This window comes from Haliotis rubra, unplaced genomic scaffold (assembly GCF_003918875.1).
Source record: "Haliotis rubra isolate DU_JTF1 unplaced genomic scaffold, ASM391887v1 Scf78, whole genome shotgun sequence".
In the NCBI taxonomy this organism is placed as follows: Eukaryota; Metazoa; Mollusca; class Gastropoda; order Lepetellida; family Haliotidae; genus Haliotis; species Haliotis rubra.
Window position 1 is genome coordinate 1,698,860 of NW_025767501.1, and position 14,343 is coordinate 1,713,202.

The 14,343-nt window shown below is 38.9% G+C and overlaps 1 protein-coding gene across 3 annotated transcripts in view; it reads left to right on the forward strand.

Moving 5' to 3' along the window:
- LOC124260887 (alpha-(1,6)-fucosyltransferase-like) overlaps window positions 1-14,343 on the forward strand; it is a 152,554-nt gene that overhangs the window by 106,130 nt on the left and 32,081 nt on the right. The gene's annotated exons all lie outside the window — the stretch shown is intronic.

Below are 14,343 nucleotides of genomic sequence, written 5' to 3' on the forward strand. Positions count from 1 at the left end.
ATCATCATTTAATTCATGGTATGTAGACCTGTTTGTGGTTGATTTCAGATCACTAGAATTGGTCCTATAGGATTTCTGATAACTCATGACATATTTAGAACTTACTTTTCACAAATAATGTGATTGTTTAGTTTAAAGGTATAATTGTTGAATAAACTATCTTGGTTTGATTTTCTCTATCCAAAGTTTTGTTGAGAAGGGAACCATAAGAAATGCTTTCTTTTGTCACCAGTTCAGCTAACCAGTTTTTGTACAGATTTTGACTACTGTTTTTGATTTCTGTATCGAAAATGTGTAGCCTGCCAGGATTTGATGTCTGCTTTATTTTCAAACTCTCACAGGGCATATATGTGATCTCCTGAGATCGTCTGTTCAGCTCACCTAGAACTCTTCCCCATCATCCCAAACTTGGAACTCACTTCACACACTTCAGTAGACAAATGTGGTGATTGTAGTCAAATTATTTGGATACAGCTCAAGAATGTCCAGTATCTTGAAGACACCACTGGAACAAATATTATTGTGACCAAGTTAGAAAATATCCCATTGAATTCCTCAAGTTCATGCATCACGATATCAATTTTGTTAGATGCATGTTGAGTGCCAACTCGGCTTTTAAAGCTAGCCAACCACATGCTGGACACGTGTATAGGGAAAGGGTATCACATGAGAGGCATCTTACATGTACAGTAACCTTGTGGCAGGTCACAACCAAAGGCTGAGGCTGGCTTTCAAACTCTAGTTTCTTCACTATTTCTAAACTATGACTGATAAGTAATGGTAAATTCCTTTGCTGGTCTCAGACACTGTTACAGGTGGCATATTCACACAAGGTTCTGCCATTGATGAAAATATTAACTCTTTAAGATCACTTGATGCAGTAAACTTGATTTGACATGAAGAATGATTATCTGAAGAAGTACTTTCTTACTAAGGCTTCAGCAGTAAATACCTTATGGAGGGGAAACTATAAATAGATAATTATCATTCACGGAGTTGAGGCCCCTCAATGTTGAGCCTCAGCTCTTGGCCTTTGTTTAAGATAGCATCTGATAGTTTTATGGGAATGTCTTCATTAGTGACTAGATAAAGTGGGTGTAGATAGTTGTGATACTGATAGTTCCCAGATACCTTTAGGCATCACTCTCTGTTCCTCCGAGTCTGATTTTACTGATGGGCTGGAGAATGTAGAAGGATGATTAGATTGGTGACAGGATGAACCCCATGTTGGGCACCTCAGCTTCTATAATAGACTATAGATGTCTGTACTTCGATTAACTGAAAACACACGCAGTATATGGAAGGGTTATTGCTTGGCTTGAGATGAATTGATTATTGCTACTTCATTTTATATCTATTTCTACCTTGGAGTGATTGCTAGTTTGGTAGGCTAATATAGCTTTTAGGCAGTATCAATAGCAAGAAGAGGTCAGGGGAAGAATTGTTGGATTATTTGCTTGATACAGGAATTATTAGAACTTCAGGAACTAGAACGAGGATACACTTCACTTCATGATTGTATATAAAGAAATGAATATGTTGTTAATTATTTGTTATGGTATTATTGATTGGGGGTTGTTGTCAAGTCTGGACCAGACAATTCAGTGATCAACAGCATGAGCAACGATCTATGCAATCAGGATACGATGCCATGTGTCAATTAAGTCAGTGAGCCTGACCACTCGATGGCCTCTTATGACAAGCGTGGGTTGCTGAAGACTAATTCTAGCCAGGATCTTCATGGGTCTGGTATTATTGAAATCAGATGACATTGCTGTACAACTGAGTAGCATTTCTACACTTTCAAAATAAGTCCAGTTTTAAAGTAATCAAAAGAATTCCTTTTGTGTTCTGAAATGTATCTTTTTCTAGGTAGTTAAGACAAAACCCTTGGGGTGGACAGAGTTGTGTCCCTTAGCCTACGTAGGATTTACTGATAGTGATTTCAAATCAATTCAGTACCATCACTGCAGTTTCCTTCAATATGAAGTTGCCCAACCATGATCTAACTGTTCAAGACACTGCTCATTCAGTTTACAATCTCTCCAAGCTAAGCGGCCAGGATGATATACTGAAATACTGACACCCAACTCACTCACTCACACATCACCAACCCACTCAGTGTACATGATTGGTACTGGAGGTGTTTTGATCTTACGACTTTGCTAAATGTACAGGAAGGCAGCTGTCAGTATGTAGATACTGGACTCAGCCTAGTTCACTTTTAGTCTTGTATGTGGTACAATGTCTGTTGTTACTGAATGGAGCTGTCTGGAGCAAATCATACCATCAGTAAGTTGATATCAGCCTTGTCCACCTCTAGTGTTACTTTGACAATGTCTTGATGCGATGAAACATTATTCTGTATTGGAGACCATGATGTGTGAAACATTATTCTGTATTGGAGACCATGCCATACTGTGAAAAAAAGTGTATTTCAAACAGGAAGTGACAACCATATTACTCCACATTTTACAAAGAGAATATGAACAGGGTTAGATATTACATTTGTTCCAGACATATTTCCTTCTGAATGTAGTATGTTAACCTGTTGCTTCCTACGGTCCTGCAGAGGACGTTGTCAGTTTACAACTCCATAACTGACAAAGATCCTTCCTCTCTCAGCATCATACACATACTGAAGGGTTTCACCAAAGTGGTAACTGTCTAGCATCTTCGTCACTGTAGGCTTCCTCCCACAGATCTGACAGACTCATGCTAACACAAGCTCATCTGGTGAGAAGCAATACAAGGTGGTGATGGGTGTGTTGTGTCCGCCAGTCAGGGAGATGTTTGATCCTGGTCCTTTATGTGGCCTTGGTGGGAGGAGTGTCATAACTCCTGTACTTTAACATAGGTTTATGGTAGTCCCTGCAGTGCCTTCACTTCGGGGAATGAAGTCCTGGAGTTTATTAGGGTGCACACTTTCTCCTCTCATCACATTGGGCCCAGTAAACACATGCCGACATTAAGCCAACGTTTACACAGGTCCAGAAACATTTCACATGATTTTATGTCCGAAATGTAAATCAGCAATTAAATAATACTGGCTTTGTAAAAATGTAATGTGATCTGTTTAAAACACAAGTGTATAAAAGTCACAGTTATCTCTCTGTCGGCATTTAGATCAAAGCCACATTTTGCATAAGTTAGTTTCCAGCTGTTGTGTTGGTTGAGAAGCTGGTTTTGGATCGGACTGTTATAGCCCTGATACTGAAGGTCATATATGCACTGTACAGATAACAGTGCTGTATATTCCCAACTATATGTCTCATGTTTTGTCTGTTTGTGAAATAAATCTGGAAATGACAGACAGTGCTTTTGAAGTAATATTGGATTACTTTATCCAATGTCACTACATAGACTGGTTGTAAACCATGTGTCAACAGATGTGTTATGTTAAGTTGATAATCTCATTCAGACTTGCCAGAATTACACAGTTGCTTTAGTAATATTCTTTTGATCCCGAGGAGAACCAATAATGAATGTGAAGTGTAGAATGCTATCAAAAGTTGAAATATATTCAGTCTTGTTGTGGTGATTATATCTTGGCTCAATTCTATGTTGATCGTAGTGTAGTTGCATTATCATGTTATTTTATAAATTAGTAAGTGTTGATTTACACTTCAGTCAGTAATATCACAGCTACGTGGGCCCTGCTCATACACGTCAAGGTATCAGTCAGGTAAACAAGTGGTTGAGGACATGACCATTGGTCCACACCATTACAGAAAGACACACTATCAGCCACCAATCCTACTTTCTGACAGGCATGGGTACCTGGGCCCTATTTTCCTCCTGAATACCTGCAGGCTTACTTAGTACAATTATAACTGCACATTCCATGACTCCCCTATGGAGCCTCATTTCCCTCACAGGCCTCTAAGATAGTGAAGGTCCCCTGAGATGAGTCCAGATAGCTTTATGGGGATTGCAAATGTGGCTTGTCATACAAGCTGACACAGGAACAGTTTGGGATGTTGCCATTTTGGACAGATTGAAGGCATAAAATTCTATGGATAAAGTGATGTATATAAAATATCAGAGAGCTGGATTCTGAACCGACATGTCATGGTAGGTCTGTTTGTTTGTTCTTTCGACTTCCAAACAAGACTGTCAGTATAGAAATTAATCATTGCTCAAAATCAGGACTCTGTGATAGCTTTTGGTGGCAATCATGAAAAGAACTGGTGAAAGATAACACTTTTAAATTTGACAGTTGACTGTCAGTACAAATATAGTTAGATATTTGTTGATGTTTAGGTATTTCCAACAGGATCCCATTCCATCAAGTCATGTCAGCCAGATGATAGTCTAACACAGATGTTTCATGCAGTAGTTCACAGTATATGCTGGAACTAGGAAGGGCTTGGTCATGTAGTCTAGCTCTAGTAAAGGTATAGTATAGGCTAATAATCTGGTAAGAGAAAGATCTATTTTCATCATATTTGGTATTATATCAAGAGATTCTGGTTCATTTCCTTGTCATTGACTGATCGTATTGTATAATGTCTCAAAGATTAGTCTATAAATTTGGTAATGTAGAATAGATTCTTATCCACAGTAAATAGTATCTTGACATTGACATAATGCCCTCATGAAGGGAAGGCCTAACAATTATGTGTGTTCTGTGTGTATTATGTGACATATCCTTTGACTGGACGTTTCCTGGTTTATCTTTGTGCCAATGTATTTCTTAATGGGGGTGACCCGTGAAGATGCGGGTTAGAATTGATCTTCAATAACCCATGGTTCATAAGAGGTGACTAACAGGATTGGGTGGTCAGGCTCGCTGACTTGGTTGACACATGTCATCGTATCCCAGTTGCTTAGATTGATGCTCATGCTGTTGATCACTAGATTGTCTGGTCCAGACTTATTTACAGACTGCCACCATATAGCTGGAATATTGCCGAGTGAGGCGTAAAACTAAACTCATTCACTGACTTTATAGGGTGAGTTCTTAGTGCTGTTGTTTTCCATGAGGTAGATACAATATTGTATGATGGGTAATATTCCTTGGCATTTACTAAATAGAGTTACGGATGAAATAAGTGTAGATCAGGTAGTTGCAGAGAATAATGCACTACAGTGGTATTGAAATAGCCCAGTCATAAATGGAAACGCCAGCTTAAACGCTGTTATTTTAATTATGAACACCTCAAACCCGAACTCTGATGGATGGAATTACAGTGCCTCTCAGTTTCCTTACAGTGAAGCATGATCAAAGTTTATGCTTGATAAACAACTCATTTGTTTTCTCTGGGAGAGAGGTGTTAACTTAATTAGGAGCGGTTGTTCTTCGTGATGAACACTGTGAGGTTATCATGATCAGTCTATCTCCCTGTGACAAGGGTGGTGGGGTAGGATAGTGGTTAATGCGTTTGCTCATCACACTGAAAACCTGGGTTCTATTCCCCACTGTTCCTCGTGATGAACACTGTGAGGTTTATCATGATCAGTCTATCTCCCTGTGACAAGGGTGGTGGGGTAGGATAGTGGTTAATGCGTTTGCTCATCACACTGAAAACCTGGGTTCTATTCCCCACTGTTCCTCGTGATGAACACTGTGAGGTTTATCATGATCAGTCTATCTCCCTGTGACAAGGGTGGTGGGGTAGGATAGTGGTTAATGCGTTTGCTTGTCAAGCTGAAGACCTGGGTTCCATTCCCCACTGTTCCTCGTGATGAACACTGTGAGGTTTATCATGATCAGTCTATCTCCCTGTGACAAGGGTGGTGGGGTAGGATAGTGGTTAAAGCGTTTGCTCATCACACTGAAAACCTGGGTTCAATTCCCCACATGGGTACAATGTGTGAAGCCCATTTCTGGTGTCCCCCGCTGTGATATTGATGGCATATTGCTAAAAGCGGCGTAAAACTAAAACACACTCACTCACCCCTTGTGACAAAGTTAGCTTTATCATGCTAAAGAAAATATATTGTTGTTTACAACATCTGCACTACTGGTGTCGTGATGCACATATCCTTCACCAACACTGGGAGTCATGATGGCCACGAGATAGTATTGCAGTGGCATAGGATTTTGGTTTCTCGAGAATGAAAACAACCAGGCTACAGCTAGTGAGCTGATGGTATATTTACTGACCTGGGATGAATCCACCAATGTACAATTTCCTCCTCATACGTTAAACCCTAAACCAGTTGGTGAACAATGTAAACCTGCGGAGATGTCATGTCATATGAAATGGTGGTGGGTAGCCTACTGGTTAAAGTGTTCGCTCATCACGCCGAAAACCTGGGTTCAATTCCCCACATGGGTGCAATGTGTGAAGCCCATTTCTGGTGTCCCCCGCCATGATATTGATGGAATATTGCTAAAAGTGGAATAAAACAAAACTCACTCACTCACTAATATAGACCAAATACATCAAGACAGACACATGGTACACCAGAGTTATCTGCTCCTACTTCCAGCACTAGCTGTTCAGAACCTACAATATAGATCATATCTCATGACTTACATATAGATATGCCACATCCGTCAAGACTACTGATAAGACAATTACAGGAAATATGATATGCAACACCTGTAAACATACATGGTACCACAAGATCATCAACATACACGACTATATCAGTAGTACGTGCCCGGCACTTCTATAACATCTGGCACATTTCATTGTGCATACATTTATGATTGCATGTTATACATGTTATGTATATTATTTATGTCAAAATTATATTGCTTGTAACAATAAATAACAGAATAGAGAAGTTGTCATCTATAAAGTATCTTGCCTTTATTGCTACACACACGTACCAGTAGGACTGTACATGGATTAACACCTACACAACATGTTATAGCCTGCCTTGGTTTACAATAACACAGTAGTTACACATAGTTTGGCTTGTGATTAATCTCATACAACAGGAACCTGGCATCGTATCGATTCTTATAAGTATACACATTGTGTAGTCCATAGCAATTCCACTTGACCTCTGAAAGATGGAGATATGGCATCTACATACATCTATAAATACAGCACTCGGAATCACTGATTAATCAATTATAAACACAATATGCTACAGTACAGAAAGAAGACTAACCTTCTCACAACAGTGAGCCAGTCAACAGAAGATCTGAGAGACTTACTGAGTCTTCTCATTGCTTTGTGGGGTCAGTGGAGTAGTCTAGTAGTTGAAGTGTTTGCTTGATCACATTGAAAACCAGGGTTCAATTCCTCCCATGGGTACAGAATGTGGAGCCCAGCAGCAATACTTACTGGACTGTTGCTAAAGGTGGTCTAAAACCCGACTCACCCACACTAACTGGTGAGTAAAACTACTGGACTGTTGCTAAAGATGGTCTAAAACCCGACTCACCCACACTAACTGGTGAGTAAAACTACTGGACTGTTGCTAAAGGTGGTCTAAAACCCGACTCACCCACACTAACTGGTGAGTAAAACTACTGGACTGTTGCTAAAGGTGGTCTAAAACCCGACTCACCCACACTAACTGGTGAGTAAAACTACTGGACTTTTGAACTGCTTGAGAGTGACCAAAGTAGCAGGTCAGCCACTGACTTTAAACTGTGTAAGAATTATATAACCTCGACAAAAAGACGGGATGGGTGAGTTCTTTTGTTGTTGTTAGGTAAGCATTCCTGTATTGATTGATAAGCTTAGCTTGAGAATGCTCAACTGTCATGTAAAGTAAGTGGGCAGCATCTAAAGGTGCATGTTCTGTACAGATATACATGGATCTGCAGCGGGATACTACAACTATGGTGTTTTGGTGTGACATTTGACATATCATCACCTGACATGGTATAGGTTGTTGGAAGGAAACAGATTATGTTGATCAGTTGATAGTTTAAGTCAGGCTTAATCTAATCATTATCTTACGGTGTTATAATTTTAGATGGAGCATATTGTTTTCTGGGAGGCTATAAGGTAATACCTATCAATGGTGGTATTTTAACATTTCCTGAATATTTTTTGAAATTTGATAATCAACACAAATAACATTCAGTTGATGAGTATTTGTTTTGTGTATTATAGATGATATAGGCAGGTGTCAGATTGGGAGGCATCAATACATTCAATATGTCTATATTCAGACATCCCAGTTCTGCCCAGTTCACAACAGATATGTACCATAATGGAGGCCAGGCTGCTTCTGCTGCTGCAGTTTGTCCTACCCTGATTGTAGGGTATTATTGTGATGATGTAGTTTTTCTGTTAATCAATTTATCTGACATCCAAAACGTCAATATCTTATCAATAATTTTATTTTGAGTCTGGTTTTTGTCAAAGGTACACCATAATACATCATATAGATGGGTGCATAATGTGGCTTATCTGGACATGAGGCAGGTTGTTGAATAGAGGTGAACAAGTGCCATTCAGTCAAGTAAACACATTGGCTTTAAAGTAATTAGGATATCAAACAAGCATAAATACAAATTGTGTTGAGTCTTCATCAGTAAAATATTCATGAATTGGTTTGTCTTGTGGGTTAGGAAATGTTAGGTCCATAGTCAGTGTTTTGTTGGGAAACTACTCCTGTATCGATAACACTGACTGTTTTGTAGTTTATAAAGTGGTCAGTATGAATGTGTATTTTAATAATGAATAGTAGTATCCCTCAGGGATGTTCAATTTGATTAATGGCCATTATATGAACTGTGTATCGTTGTTTATCATTATACCAGTTGCATGCTTTGGGGCTCATTTTTTCCTTCATTGTTCTGAATTTAAACAACTAATGTATTTCTTTAATCATTTTTAACAAATGCTCAAGATCTGTACAATTTTGAATGTGCTTGAGGCAGGATATATATACCGGGTATTCAGGAAGGAAGTATTGAAGGACAATGACGTAGAGGAAGTCCATGTAAAATGTATGGTTTCAGTGAATGGGATTGAAAGCATTGTAAGTTTAGGATGTGGTTTTTGGTCGTAAAACCATTGCTATTAGAATAAGCAAAAATGTTTTTCTGGTAACATTTTTCTTCAAAATCATTTTTTTTAGTTGGCTCATATTACACACTTCCAGCACATTTCTAAGTGTTAAGGGACATATGAAAGTGAAAACATTGTAGCTTTGATTGTTTGTGTCTGTTTTATTATTCGTCCAAGGTCTAAAAAATGAGTCATTTTCCCTGTGTTTGGCGTGCTGGATGTTAACGGAAGCAGAAATAACGATCTAGCATTAATCAGGTTCCTTCCGTAATATGGTGAAGCAATAGAAAGGTTCTGTCAGTGGTTTGTATTGGTCTGACACCGTTATTCATTACGTACAAAGCGTAGGTGACAGACACATGTTCTCTCTGGCCTCTGTGTCATACAAAGTCATGTCTTCCATTACTGAAGCAAGATGGCTGACCCAGGTCAAGTCGCAAGGGCCCAGAATTATCTGGACATGGCTGAAGGTGACCTCACACCACTTGAGAACAAGTAATTGATGGATTGATGGGGACATTTCTTTTGGTGGAGTGTTTATCTTGTAGTGATCACTTTTTGCTGGTCCTGAAGTTGTGATGCATCAATTATAGTACACAGGGCTCCAGATAAGGGCTGTATCGGCGTATATACGGATATAAAATAAGCACGATACGGTAGGAAATAATTTAGAAAAGGTAGCAGATACGTAACACAGCAATGGTGTACGGTCTTAGAATCATTTATAGACGTATTTATCTGAAAAAGTATTGTCTTATTGTTCATTGACCTGTTTACACAAGAGTAGCAATGTTGTGGTGCATAAACGAAACACAAGATTACTGATACTCCATTAAATTCCACTCAGTACTCTAAATGTACACCAGTGTATGACATAAACCAAAAGTCCAGCCAGACATCAGGGCTGGTAACTTCAAAATGCTACCAGCCCAAAATGGATTTAACCAGACCAAATATGGTGAATTTACTAACTGTAAATTTAGACCGTCCGTCTGAAATCTAGACCGTCTCAGGCAGTCGGACGGGCCTTATTTCATACACTGTGTACACTTATTGTTTTCTAGTACACCTATATTGAAAAAATAAGGAGTACGTACTCCTGATCATGAAAAATTATCTGGAGCCCTGAGTGCAGAAGACACATGTAGACATTTGTAAATATTAGAACTGTATGTGTAGTCCAGTGGGTATGTTGATTGTAGAAGGGATCTGGCTGGGGCTGTCAGGATACATCTGGTTACAATACAAGTCTGGATGGAATGGTACACCCATGAATACACGACATATGACATGTGGAGGAAACTCTTTTTCATAAAAAAATAGATTGCAGCCTAACTGAAAAACTTTTGGTACTGTTCATTGTTTTTTGGTGAAACAGTGGCTTGAAACTCTGTCGTGTACAAGTCAATTATGGGATATGGTATTTTACAGTTTTGTAGTTCACCCTTATATACTGAACAAGAAATGTTCGGGATAATTTTTTGTAGTGACGATGGAGCACACACTATCATAAAAATACCCCCAAACATATTCCTGACCCCTAAAGCTTTTTGTTATGCTTGTACTGTGTTGTATCCATAAATGACCTACAAATACAGTAATCATGTAGTGAAGTATCGCAATGCATCTCATGCTCAGTGAATTGTTGCGCATTCTGATTCATAATAATATCACTATGGTAACTTTGTAAAAGGCCCACTGGGATTCAAGTGCTGACTTTGTGAACTGCTGCTTGCTGCCGGAGTGAACTAAGGTGACATAGCTAGTTGTGTGGCCCAGTCACAGAGCCTTTCATTAGTTGCCTGGTCTACACTTGGTTATCTTCCCCAGATGTCTGGAACATCATTAACTTGTATGCAGAAACATTGACCGTTCATGCTCTCATATTGTTTTGTGATACACACTATATTCACTGTATTGTGTATGGGACTTAGACCAGGAGTTTGAATGAACTTCTTTAAAAAGAAAGAGAGAACAGGTACAAATTCCCTATGATAATGCAAATTTCCAGATCTTTGACTGTCCTAGAGTGGGTGAGCGAGTATGGCTTTTAGCAATATTCAAGCCAAATCATGGCGGGGAACACCAGAAATGGGCTTCACACATTGTACCCATGTGGGGAATCGAACCCGGGTCTTCAGCATGACGAGCGAACCACTATCATATTGCTGGTCCCTATGCCATTAACCAATTCAACACCGCAGGCCGCTTAAGCGGCCACAACGTTATGAGTCCCCAGACACCGGAGGCCGATTAATCGGCCAGGCAGTAGTCACGTCAAAATCAGACATAATTTTAGGAACTTACCTGACTTATGATTCATGTATTAAATCCATCACATTCACAATGTCTGAAAACACTTATTAAATTTCAGTTGATCATATATTATCGGCAGAATTAAAATTATAAACTATTTTTCGCAGTGTTATTGAAAGCAACGATTCTTGGACACATGCTTCGGCAGCGGGTCCACAATAACATTGTCAAAGAGCAAAGTAACGATGTTTCGAGGAAATCATTAAATAAATTGAATAAACTAATGAATAAAATCAACAACAGCATTCATAAAAGTTGTCAAACGTACATATAAAATTACTATTGCCATCTTTTTGTGCGATCATTTAATGCAAGTCAAGTCACTGACAAGTGACATCTCGGCTCTCGCCGCCTCAATCTTCATGCTCGGACACGATGTTTAATGCGAAAATATATGCATGAAGCATTTTTGTCACAGGTCATAACCTAGCACGATACGTCAAATAAATCCCATAATTTACGTATAGGTAGCGATTTCTTGCTTAATATGTTCAGAATAGCATTATTTTACCTAAAACTTTTGTCTAAATCTAAAGGTTTTCGTTTACGAGGACGGTATCCATTGCCGTAATAGGATTGGCTGCCTTAGGTCACATGTCTGTTTTTGACCAATCACGACCCTTATAGCAGACTGTGGCGAAAAAGCGTCATTAGAAACCAATCTTTATCCAATAAAATCGCTTCTTACAAGTGTGAAAATACTCTTGGCAAGGATATAGTGATATTGTTGATGTTCAGAGCTTTCGAACGATGCCCGACATCAAGCGATTAGCCTCGCATGTTATTCATACAAAGCTTCGAAAACGGAGGTATTTTCCGTTGTTATGTCATGTTACCGAGCGAAAAGCCACTGATATCGGGAAATAGGCGACCATACATATTATTTAAGAAATCTTTTTATAATAATTTTCTGATTACGTAAAAATGAAAATATAAAAGAAAAAGTCACGGGCATGTTATGACATGTCACAAATGGAAAAAAATCGCTATAGTTTTTGCTTCTTTCGTGGTTTATCTGGACATTATAAATGTAAACTTGCATTTTCATTAAAAAATAAATTTATTTAAGTTGTAGTTGTATTATTTGAATAATATTATAAAAATAAACTTCATATTTATCAACAGTGGGATTAGATCTTTTAAATGGTGTATGAGATGTAGTAGTAATAACGTTTTAAAAGCTTATAATTTCCTTCATAAACATTGGCTTCATTTATGACCTTAGAGTCTCTGGGAACTCGGTGTCATGGCAGTAAATGCCTCTGGTTGACTGGTGTTGAAAGAGTTAATAACAAATATACAAATGATCCATGATTTTTTATATATACATATTTATAATTATATGCAGCTTATTTAGCAACTAAAGGTAAGGAATTCAGATTTAGTTTTTGTTAGTAACATTAATGCAGAACTATGTCCAAGTCCATGTTCAGACCATGTCCCCATGTTTCATCCTAAAAATGTGGATAGTTAGTTGTGGATGTGGGTGAGAACCTGATGACAGATGGAGATGAAACTGCTCCCTTGCAGTGTCTGCTGACTGATGATCATGGGAGGTCCTTCAGACGGTGTTTCATTCAGGTTGCTGTGTACAGCTGAGGTATAGCCGCTTGATGCATTAAATCCCATTCACTGATTGAGCCACTCCATCTAATATCAGGAAGAAGACAATGGAATTGCTTCTGTACAACTAAAAGGTTTTCCATTTCAAACAGGCTGCTCTTTAAGAATGTATGCCCGGGTTGTGAGACATACTTGAGAGCAGTAATTCCATCATCAGGAGGAGACAATGTGTGGATGTTGTAATAAGCACAGACATGGTATGTGTGTAGTCATGATTCAGGCTTTTAAACAATGCATTAGGAGTTGGTATTGGAGTCAATGTGAGTGGAATAAAATCTACCGTCTGATGAGAAATGCCAAGCTTTTTTGGGTGAAAAGTGGTAAGTCATTTGCAAGCTTTAAGATATGCTGGGTATTACGTGTATTGATTGAAGGACATCTGTAGGGAAGGAGTCATTAATCACCACATGAAATGGATTTCTACAGACCAGTGGGTCATCGCCAGGATCGTATCGTTCATCAGCTCTACAGAAAGTGATATCAGTCCTGGACTTGAGAACTTCCATGCCTTATCTTTTGTCATGACCAGAGTGCTTTGTTCACTTTGTTTCAGGGCTGGTATTTCTGGGTACGAATATATCCACCGTATGCCATGTTTGTCAAAACAGGCAACAAATTAGTGAGTTAGTGAGTGAGTAAATGAGTGTAGTTTTACACCACTTTTAGCAAAAGTCCAGCAACATCACGGTGGGGGACACCAGATTGGATGGCTACTGCTATAGCTACACTGGTACCTTGAGTTGGAGTGAGTGAGTTGGGTTAAACACCATGTTTAGAAGTATTTCAGTTATGTCAAGTTGTGCCAGAATAATGTCATAAGAATGCCTTAATGCATCAGAGATCTTAAACGTTTATACCTTTGGCCAAGGGGAGATGATCTGGAAAGGCTGACTTTCATTTAGGGAATGGAGCAAATAGGATACACACATCATTCATTTCCTGCCGGAATCGGTTATTGATAAGGAGTTCTACATTGATCTTCCTTCTGATGTGTTCCAGGGTGTGGTGTGGATGTTCCGTGTGTATACTCCATCTGTACATTGATATTGACCACTCCTTGAGTGGTGGACAACAAACATTGTGTCAGTAGGCCTCAGACTGCATCCAGGGATACTCACAGCTTTGACCAGGACTTGTTCTGTAAAGGCTTTCTGTGACAGGGTGAAGAGAGACTGATGGCAGGGTTTTACATGACGCAGGATTCCTGCGTATTTGACGCAACAATTTTGTTAAAGACTCTCAAAATATTATCGTATGAGTCAAGCTTGACGCAAGTTTTATGGGTGACCCTCAGAAGTCAGTTCAGAGTCAATAAAATCGATTTGATAGCAAACAATGATAGTTTTCGTGAGGTCTTCATTAATTTAGATTTTTCTTTCAATTCATGTTACTAACTGTATGTTACAGGGAATAAATCACAAGCCTGAATATGTGTTCAGTATGCTGGAGTTTGTTATGACTGAACTGAACTGTG